Genomic DNA, 10,504 nt, shown 5'->3' with positions numbered 1-10,504 from the left:
TCTTTGTGGATGAGGCTGTGAAGAATATGGTGTTTATACTCCCATCCTAATGGCAGTACAGTAAAACAACTCCTAACGGATTTGGTAATAAAGACCTAGTTTTTCTTCACTAAACCTGCCCTAGCAAAATTCATAAGCTGGTGATAGCTATCTCTGGAGTGGAAAATCTTTATTGAGTTTATTGACAATTTAATATACTTTGTCAAGCTTTGCTGCTTAGTTTCTGTTTATCCAGAGACACCTGGGGCTACCTTTGCTTCCTAAGGGATTAAACTAGCAAGCACTTAGAATCAGATTTTGGGAACATGGGTGCAGGAGACTTGGTAATTCACTTTAGAAAAATATAATAATGATGAACACTTCAGATGGAAATGATAGTATTTGACATAATATGTGAAATGCTTTTAAGTTATTTTTTAGTTTTTCTTTAATTTTTAATCCTGGATAAATTAAATGAGGCTTTTGGGGAAAGCATGAGATGGAATTTATATTGTATTTATATTGCCCCGCCGTCACCGAGGACAGGGCTGTCCGAAGAAGTTGATGCAGCTGCTGAGGCAGAACCGTGACCTGATGCGGCTGCACCTTCGTTACTGCTCTCAGCCGAGGCCAAGAACCAAGTCAGCGGCAAAAGTGGGCATTGGGAGGAGACTCCGCATCTCCCCTCAGTTCTGACCTCCAGAGCGTCAAATCAGCTCTTTGACTCACAGCTCACCACAGACCTCGAAACAGGAGGCAAAGATCTACACCAGTTGGCCTTTCATAACTTCTCACCCATCTATTACCTTTCTGTGGCTAGCTTCAGAAAATGGGGGGGAAGCCATTCCAAAGAACACGACCAAGGAAATCACACAGCACTCGGGACTTTTTCCAGGCATCAAATTTTTAATGGATGATGTGAAGTAACACAGAAGCAATTCCTGTCCACAGAAAAAAAGATTTCAAATGGTTTTGTCTCAATGACAATCACTGGATGTTGAAAATTTCTGCTGCTGAAAGTTACATTAGGTCCTCAACACTGAGCAATCAATATCCCCACAATCTAAACTGTGAAATTACCACCTCGGCAAGGAGAAAATTTTCAGGATTTGCAACTCATCTCAAAACTTCAGTAGAACTGAACCAGCAGAATTTCCCTGAGATGCCATTGTGTTCTGGAACCCCTCAAATACTCACTAAAACAGACTTTACTTTCAGTAGGACAGCTGTTGATGAAAATCTGCGGTAAAACCTATGGGAAGTGGCCATGTGCACGCATCTTCCTTCCCACAGCAGGCACAATCAAATCCACTTTGAATGGCCTCAAAGTTGAGCAGCACTCATTGGCACAGCCTCTTCTCCCACAGACAGGCCAGTGAGCAACACGGCAGCGCCAGCCAGATGGGCAAGGACAAGAGAGAGCAGATGCCAACAAGGCTTTGAAGCTGTGCCAAGGGAGGTTTACGCTGGGCGTTGGCAAGAACTTGTGCCCAGAAAGGGCCATTAGATCCTGCAATGGCCTGACAGGGGGCTGCTGGAGTCATCCTTGTGGCAGGTGGGCAAGGCAAGCCAGGCCGCAGCGCTCGGGCCCCGCTCTGCTGGCCATGCTTGCCGCCATGGCTCACAGGTTGGACTCAACATTCTCTCAGGGCTCTCTGAGGCCAGGGCGTTCTGTGCTTCTGTGACATCACAGCCTCTGGCGACGGCACGGTGCCTGGCAACTGTCGCCAGCTGTTGCTGCGCCCCAGAGCCCAGGCAGACCTGCTTGCAGAGAGACGCCCAGAGCCTCTGTGCTGCCGGCAGAGCTCTATGGCTGCTCACGGCTCTTCCTCGCTGCTGCAGCTTTACGTGCTGCTGCTCTTGGCCCATCCCCTCGACCCTTCCAGCAAACTCGAGCAGAGCACGGATGCCTCTCCTATGCTTCCGGAGGATTTCTACCCGGAGGAGACGGACCCTGAGCAGATCCTGTGGGTGTCCTGGGCAGTCCTGCTGGTCGGCGTGCTCATCATAGGCATGGCCATGGGATGGGCCCTTGAGAGAAGATTTCAGAGATGCTGGGGAGAGGTGAGGCGGGGCTGGGGGGTCAGGGAGGCGGGATGGGGCAGACCTTGAGGGCCTCTTGGGCACCCTTTGGCCAATGCCCTGCGGCAGAAGGGGCCTGAGCTCCTGGCTGGGGAATCCAGCCCAGGGGCTGAGCCCCATGGACAGCACCAAGCAGAGGCGGCCAGAGCTCTGCATGCTGCAGCCTCTTCCCCGGGGCAGCCCAGCCCAACTGAGCCCGAGTCTCTGTCTCCGAGGCCAAAGGCAGCCCCACTTTGTGGGTGCCGGCCCCGCTCTGCCCCTCTGCCTCTTCCATGGGGATCCCTGCGCTTTGCCTTGCAGCGGAATCTCCGGAGCCCTTCAGGCCGTGCAGGGCCCCGCCGCCATCGAAGACACGGCTGTCCAAAGAAGTTGATGCAGCTGCTGAGGCACAACCGTGACTTGATGCGGTTGTGCCTTCGCTCTCAGCTGAGACCAACAACCAAGACGGCGGCAAAAGAGGGCATTGGCAGGAGACTCCGCACCTCCCCGCAGCTCTGACCTCCAGTGCGGCACTCTGTCTTCAGAACCTTACGGGGAATGTGTGACCAGTGCCCAGCCCAGGCACTGCGACGTTCCCCATCTTAGAAGTTAGCCACACCCCTATTGTTAGTTGTAGGATTCCCCACCACGTTTCCCCCAAGAAGTTGACCTTTCCCTTAGTGTTCAATTCTAAACAGTTGAAGTATTGAAGTATTTTAGGCTTAAGATTCTTACCCCATAGTCTTCAAGTAACGTTGTAGTGTAGATTTTAGAAGTAGTCAAGTGAATAAAGTTCACGTTTTCTACACATTGCTGTGTCATTTTCTCGATGTTGCACCTGAGACCTGGGGACTCCTTGAGAGATGGGTTTGCATGGCAGCTCCAGACTGCCTGCAATGGAGAGCCCGAGTGCCCCAGCAGGGTTTGCAAGAGTATGGAGGGCAGCGGGAAAGAAGAAGGTGGCCAATATTCACTTGCCTCCACCTTCCAAGGAAGCTTGGAGTCAAACCCTGTCTGCACGTCAGGGGGGACCCTAAAGGCCCCGGCAGGCATCAGGATGGCCCCAGGACGGGGGGCTCGCAGGACTCTGGGGCACCATGAAAGGAGCAGGATCATCCCTGGAATGCTGGGAGAGAAATGCAGAGACGTCTCCCCTGGGATCCAGGCAAGGGCTGAATTCAGGCAGGCAATTAGATCCACAGGCTGCCTGGGCTATGGCAGCTATCAGTCCTGCTTCATAGATTTCTGGGGGGAGTTTATCTATATAGATCTGTATTTAGTTCTTTCTATTTATCCTGTTGACCCTCCAAATAGGATTAGATTTCATTTGCCTACAAAACATCCGTTTTTTGATTTGTAGGAATCAACCATCTGTGCTCCCAGTTTCAATGACTTCTCTCAAACTCATTCTGCATCTTGCCCCTTTACAGCACCATCAAATACCTCTGTTAAATAAAAAGAGTATCAGTGGAAGGACGACAATCTTGTTGCTTTCTGAAGAAAGTTAACTTTGATGACATATCTACTTTTAAAAATCCCATAGGAATAAAACTTACAGATCAGCTTTAGAATTTCAGAAGCTGGTTCCTCAACTCTTCCACACCACTTTACTTTTTGGGGACATTCAGCAGCAATAGCAAACAAGCACAGCAAAGAAATGGAAGAAGAAATGCAGATCATCAGCAGCAGACCACCTAGCAAAATCCATTTTAAATACAGCTCCAAGTTCTCAAAGAGCAAGTTTGATGTGTAAATGGAGACACTCATACCAAATTACTACCAGTTGGTATTTTTGACATTTCCACTGGCTTTCCTCTTCATTTTTTATCTCTCACCTAAGGGAAGAGAAAAAAACCCAAACAAACACAACCTTTCAGGCAGAGAAAAGATGTGGTTGCTCTTGAAGAAAGCATTTGATTCTCCCTGTAGAAGAACCTGTTGGGAAAAATAGTAGCTTTTAGCAAAATGCCAGTGTGCTCTTGCACTTGTTCTTACCCCTGTGAGAAAGAACAGGCACGTCTGTAAGGTTCCTGCAGCTCACCCTGGCTGAGGGTCATTGACCACTTATCACTGCAGGGGTCACTGGCAATAACGATGGTGGAAAATGTGGAGGGAGCTGGATAAATAAATGCTTGCCATTGCCTTAGCAGAAAAAAACCCCATCAAAAACAACCCACCCTCAAAACAAAGCAATGAAAATAGTTTGCCTCTGAATGAAAAGAACTTCAATTAACCATATGATGTCTGCTTTTGGTTCAGCATTCATCAATCTGAATTTGAATATGCATAGGGTAATTCAAGGTAACTGAAGCTTAAAGATCATGTCTATTTACTTGTGCATAGCCTATACTGAAGCACATTAAAAAGCCGTGTTTTGCTTCAAATCTGCGCAGTATTAACTTCATTCCCTCTTATACTCACTAGGTAATTATATACATGAAGAAACAGATTTTTTTTTTTTTTTATTAAGAATGCATTATAAATTAGGAAGGCATGGCTTTATCAGTGTCTGCTAATACCAACATTACTCAGCTAAGTTGAAAGTATTAACACAAGAACTTGATGACAGAAGCAATGTTCATCAGAGCCTCAACAATAAAGTTGCAGTTCCAAGTTTTTCAGATGTCCTACACTTGCTAAGGCATCTCCAGAAAGAAGAGTCACCAGAAAATGGCAGAGGAAATTTGAAACCCATTTCTCTTTTGGTTTTTTTTTTTTTCAGGACTTTCTTGTGGGCAACAGAGAACTCCTAATATATGGAATGAAATGTAGTTTTTATGCCAGAGTCATGAGTCATCCCCTCAGTTCCAACCTGATCCAGTGGTCACTTACATCTTGGAAAGGGTCAAATCAGCAATATGAAATTTCAATTGTATTCATGAAAGTAGCTCTTTTTTCTCCATTCCCCTCCCTCTCCCAAATATATCAACACCAAGTGAGAAAGGCTCGATTTGAAAGATAATTATTACAGAATTAAACATGGACATAGCTAGTTTGCTACAAGTTCCAGCAGATAGAGAAACGAGAGCAGAATCAGAGGTTATCAAACTCAATATAAAATCCAGCTCATGCTTTCCCCAAAAGCCTCGTTTAATTTATCCATGATTAAAAACAAAAGAAAAATTAAAAAATCATATAAAAGCATTTCACATAGTATGTCAAATACTATCATTTCCATCTGAAATGTTCATCATTATTATGTTTTCCCATAGTAAATTACAAGGTCTCCTGCACCCATCTTCCCAATATCTGATTCTAAGTGCTTGCTAGTTTAATCCCTTAGGAAGCAAAAGTAGCCCCAAGTGTCTCTGGACAAACAGAAACTAAACAACAAAGCTTGACAACATATATTAAATTGTCAATAAACTCAATAAAGATTTTCCACGCCAGAGATAGCTATCACCAGCTTATGAATTTTGCTAGGGCAGGTTTAGTGAAGAAAAACTAGGTCTTTATTACCAAATCAGTTAGGAGTTGTTCTACTGTACTGCCGGTAGGATGGGAGTATAAACACCATATTCTTCACAGCCTCATCCACAAAGAATTCCACCTTAAAATTAAGGCTGCTTTGGAGTTTGACCAAATGAAAATTCACTCATAAAACACAGTGCTGGCAGCATGGTCAGTCTTTGCAATACAAAACTGGGAACTAACAGCCGATTCCTGATCACATCTCCAAGGCTGAGAGTCCAGAACTGTAGTGGTGGCCAGGCCCTCGCTGACTGCCAAACCTCCAGCCATCATCCCTTCCTCTCCCAGGGACAGGCGAGAAAATGAGATCGGCAGAATCTAGAAAGCTTAAGCTAAAATCAAGAAGGTCATTGATGAAACAGACTGTAGTGGTTTAGAAACTAGCACGCAGATTTAGATGAAAACGAATCTTATTGATCAGCAATTAAAATGAATACTTAATTCTATTATTCTGCATTATTATTAGACAGTCCAAGACAGCCAAGCTGACCTCAAGCATGCTGAAGCATCGGGGCCAGGCAGTGCACATCTTCCCAGGAGCTGATTTACCCATCGTTCTCAAGTGAATTGACCTGCCCAGAGCCCCACAGTAGAACTGCTAGGCTGCAAAATTAACAATTAGCTCTGCTTAAGAGTCAAATTCCAGCACATAGACCATATTAAAGGAAGAATGAAACCTGCAGCATTTGATGGACTTTCAATACCCTGAGAAGATGACAAATTCCCCAAGATGAACAAGTTTCCAAAACACAAATCAAAGGACTGATTTTGATGGATAAAATGTTAAATAGGCCTGTGAAGTTGGAGTTGTTAGGTTGCACATGAAAGAAGGGAAAAAAACCACACCCCAACCCTCAAATGCAATTTTAGATCCCTCTTGGAAAATTTGCTTTAAAAAGAGAGGAATAGATACAATCTTCCCCTCACCTGGAGATTTTAATGAATTCAAGCCATTTCAAATCTGTCAAGAAAGCCCTACCACAGTCCCCATCAAACAACATTTTCTTTCATTTTTTTCTTCTCATTACTACTTCAGAGCAGTCTAAATAACAGCAAATAAGGAAATTCAAGTTGCAATTCAAACACTAAGCTCTGGAGTCCTACATTGCCTTCAAACACCTGTATGAAACACTAACTTCATGCTTCATGCTCTCCAATACATAGAAGCCATTTATTTGCATATCCTTTGGCTGCTAAAGCTGTAACTTGCATTTCTATCAGCAGATGGGCCTGATTCTCACCTTCCCCTGATACACATGAGCAGTGTGGGCCCTGACTTTCTGGGCAGCTCACACTTCCTTGATTCAAACTCTTGACTTTGCTCTGTGTAACACGGCCCTTCCTGAATCCAGCCTAAGGTACGAAGCAGCCACACACCTTCTGAAGTTTCCATTATTGATATCTGCCTCTCCCCATTAGAATGCTTTGCAAAAACAATTAAGATCCAATGTTGCCCGTGTCTGCTGCAAGAGGAGCTCTCTGGCTTTTTTACTCCTATTTGTAGAACATTCTCTTTCTAAGGTCATGACAGCTGGGTACAAATCCAGAGCAACACCTTGAAGCATTAACAAACAGAAGCAACAGAAAACAGAAGCTGCTGCATTTCCTGCGGCCATTGGAGGGTGCAATTGCAAGTGTGAAAATATTGCAGTTCTGTCATTCAGTAAGAAGTACATGTTCCAAAGGAAATCCATTCAAAGCAGATTATACAGCATAGATTTGTTGTCCATTTTAAATTGTTACTGGAAGCCAAAGAAAGATTTTTTTGGGAGCCTCACAGGTTTGTCTTCATCATTTATAATGGAACAGTTACTCTGCTTTAAATTTAAGTGGTTTTTTTCCCCAACAGTTTCATCTACCTCCTCACCAAGCTGATACAGAATAGAGGAGCACAGATAGTGGGAGGAACAGATTTGGAATTCCATAAATGGACTTCTCATGTGGCTAGAACTGATATTTCCAGCTCTGTGGGCTTAGAGCACCCATCCAATGTCCTGCCAGTCCAGCACTTCCTGATGGTATTTGCAGCCACTGGTTCCACAGAAGTTAGATCAATGCGCTTCTCCTTGGATGTCATGTGGCTGCTGCAAGTGCAACAATGGAGCCACCAATTTCTAGCTGGAAGGTCAGGATTACAAATTTAAAACCTTACTGTTACAAGATGTAAAGGCTCTCCAATCCTGCTGTAAACAAGAGCTTTTAAGACACTTAACTCTTCCAACTTCAGCTTGCTTCCAACGTTACGGTATTAGCTTTTTTAGATAATAAAGGATTGTCTGTAGATTACTGTGGATTAAAATTATAACTGCAGACCTGAGTATTGGTCTCAAGTTTGATGGTATGAGGAAGTTGATGGTCTTCTTATCCATCCCTGGAATCACCCTGATGCACTGTCTCAACTATCTCCCAGAGGTATTTATTTTTTTCAACATGGATTATCTATTTTATGAAGTTTGGAACAGGGAGAATGGCTGCCTTCCATACAAATCAAACAGGTTGGATTTTCAAGTGATTCGAATTGTATCAAAGTCTTCAGACCCAAATAGGTGTAGCTTCTGTGAAATACAGAAGCCCTTATGAAAGGCTCACTCAGAAGGTGCGAATAGAATAAATAATTTAAGATTATTAATAATAAAAAATTATTAAATTAAAGAATTTAATAATAAAAAATATGAAGAAGGAAAAAGCCTTCATTCTCTAACTCTGCAGAATTCCACCCAAGTAGAATCTCACTCACTTTACAATGAAAGGAAAATAGTTTAGTGGTGGTGGCAGGGACAAGGCGAGGATATACGGTGCCAGGGAGGATTCTGCACTTAGAGATGCTGAGTATCCAGCCAAGAGACAGAAATTCATAGCAGAATAAGCTTCTACAAACTGAAAATACGCTTGGCTCAGGTAGGTTTCAGGCCACAACTTTGATTCTCCAGAGGCAAAAGTAAAGAACAGTTCAGTCCTTTTTCCTCCCCAACTCATTCCTAGGTCCGCTCCTGCACAGTTTGTAAAAGAAAAAAAGAGTCTCATTCAGAACAAGGACGTAGGACCTTTTCCCTCTGTTGCAATTAATGTGAAAAAAAATAAAGAAAAATACCTGCTCTGCATCTTGTGTTTATCTGCCATTTTAAACCACATTCTGAGCTCATCTCTTCTCAGAGGTACTTCCTTTCTAAATTTTACTTTTATTTTTTGGGTCCAAAAAGTATTACTACAAGTAAACTTCCCCTTGAACAGCCTGCCAGAGAAGAAGAAACAGCAGTGTTTGCTATCTGCCACCAAATTTTACATCCTGTCCTATAATCTTATTTTCATAAGCTCAAAGTCATTGGGGAAGGCAGAGAGAGATCTACATTTGTGCATCCTAGCAGGATGCTGTGCTGGAAAATATCTCTACCGAGTGTTCTTGGGTTAGTGGATCCCAATGACTTGATAGTACTGAGGGTCTGCACTCATTTGTACTAAATGGATGTAGGGACATTGCCATTGGAAATACAAATTTACAAAGGGACTGTCCCATAGGCTTGTATGAGTAGTTTTAGTTTAGGGGCATTATCCGATGATATGACTGACGATATCATATGGTCTCTGTGTTACCAACACAGCCCTACAGCCTTGGAATAAAGTTTCTAACAATAAAATACTTGGCATGCAATATGGAATGGTGGACAAAAAGAAAATTAATGTCATCAAAGTTAAGGACCCTAGCAACATTTTAAGAGAAGTCTTATGAAGATGAAATTCTCTATTTCAGCTCATTATGTGTTGATCTATTTTATATATTAGTAAGGGCCTGTCTGCACAAACCAGTCTTTGAAATACGTCGTGATATTAAAGGCTAAAGTCCTTGAAACCTTCCTGCAGGAGAGAGAGTAAAGCAAAACAATATCCGTGTGTACGGGACAAAAAATGTAAACCTGTGTGCATTAGCCAATAGTAGCTTGCTTAGCCCACAGACCCTGTAAAACCCCATATAAGTGTGCAAAAGGTAGAAATAAAAGGCGTTCACGTTTACTTCTGTGAAGGCTGGTGAATAGCTGGTGGTCTCGCAATAATTTTGTGGCATTTTGAGAAAATTTTAATAATTTTGTGGGATTTTCCTTGAATTTTATAGGATTTTTTTGGAATGTTGTGGAATTTTATAAGATTTTGTGGAATTTTGAGAACACTTGAGTAATTTTGAAAGATTTTTCATATATTGTGTGGAAATTTGTACAGATTTTGTGGGATATTTCTAGAATTTGGAAGGGTTTTGAGAAGATTTCAGGAATTTTGCGGGATGTTTTCGTGAAATTTTTGGATTATTGTGGAATTTTTTGGAATATTGAGGAGACATGAAGAATTTTGATGGATTTTTCCTAGATTGTGTGGCAAGTTGTCAAGATTTTGTGGGACGTTTCTGGAATTTGGTAGGGTTTTGAGAAGAGTTTGGGAATTACGTGTGATTTTTGTGGATTTTATGGGATTTTGAGGAGACTTTAAGAATTTTGATGGATTTTTCCGAGATTGCGTGGAAAATTGTCAAGACTTTGTGGGATATTTCTGGAATTTGGTAGGGTTTTGAGATTATTTTGGGGATTTTGTGAGATGTTTCTGGAATTTCATGTGATGTTTGTGGAATTTTGAAGGGTTTTGAGTTGACTTGAACAATTTTGAGGGATTTTTCCTAGATTGTGTAGAGAGTTGTCAAGATTTTGTGGGATGTTTCTGGAATTTTGTGGGAATTTTTTGTGGAATTTTGAGGGATAGTGAGGAGATATAAAGAACTTTGATACATTTCTCCTAGATTGTGTGGAACGCTGTGTTGATTTTGTGGGATGTTACTGGAATTTTGAAGGGTTTTGAGAATATTTCGCAAATTTTGTGGGATGTTTTCGGAATTTTGAGGGTTATTGAGGAGACATGAAGAATTTTGATGGATTTTTCCTAGATTGTGTGAAAAGTTGCCAAGATTTTGTGGGTTGTTACTGAAATTTTATGGGGCTTTGAGAAAATTTCG

General features: G+C 42.6%; 1 long non-coding RNA gene across 1 annotated transcript; it reads left to right on the top strand.

Annotated features, from left to right (window-relative positions):
- The first annotated feature begins 1,735 nt into the window (after window positions 1–1,735).
- Window positions 1,736–2,848, top strand: LOC147645484 (uncharacterized). The gene is made up of 2 exons (XR_015282340.1): window positions 1,736–2,043; window positions 2,362–2,848. It is a non-coding gene; the product is annotated as an uncharacterized LOC147645484 (long non-coding RNA).
- Window positions 2,849–10,504: the final 7,656 nt, after the last annotated feature.

Source organism: Cyanistes caeruleus, unplaced genomic scaffold (genome assembly GCF_971803275.1).
Source record: "Cyanistes caeruleus unplaced genomic scaffold, bCyaCae1.hap1.1 HAP1_SCAFFOLD_266, whole genome shotgun sequence".
NCBI classification, from domain to species: domain Eukaryota; kingdom Metazoa; phylum Chordata; class Aves; order Passeriformes; family Paridae; genus Cyanistes; species Cyanistes caeruleus.
The sequence above is the reverse complement of the archived record's forward strand: the minus strand, read 5'-3'. Positions and strand labels throughout refer to the sequence as shown.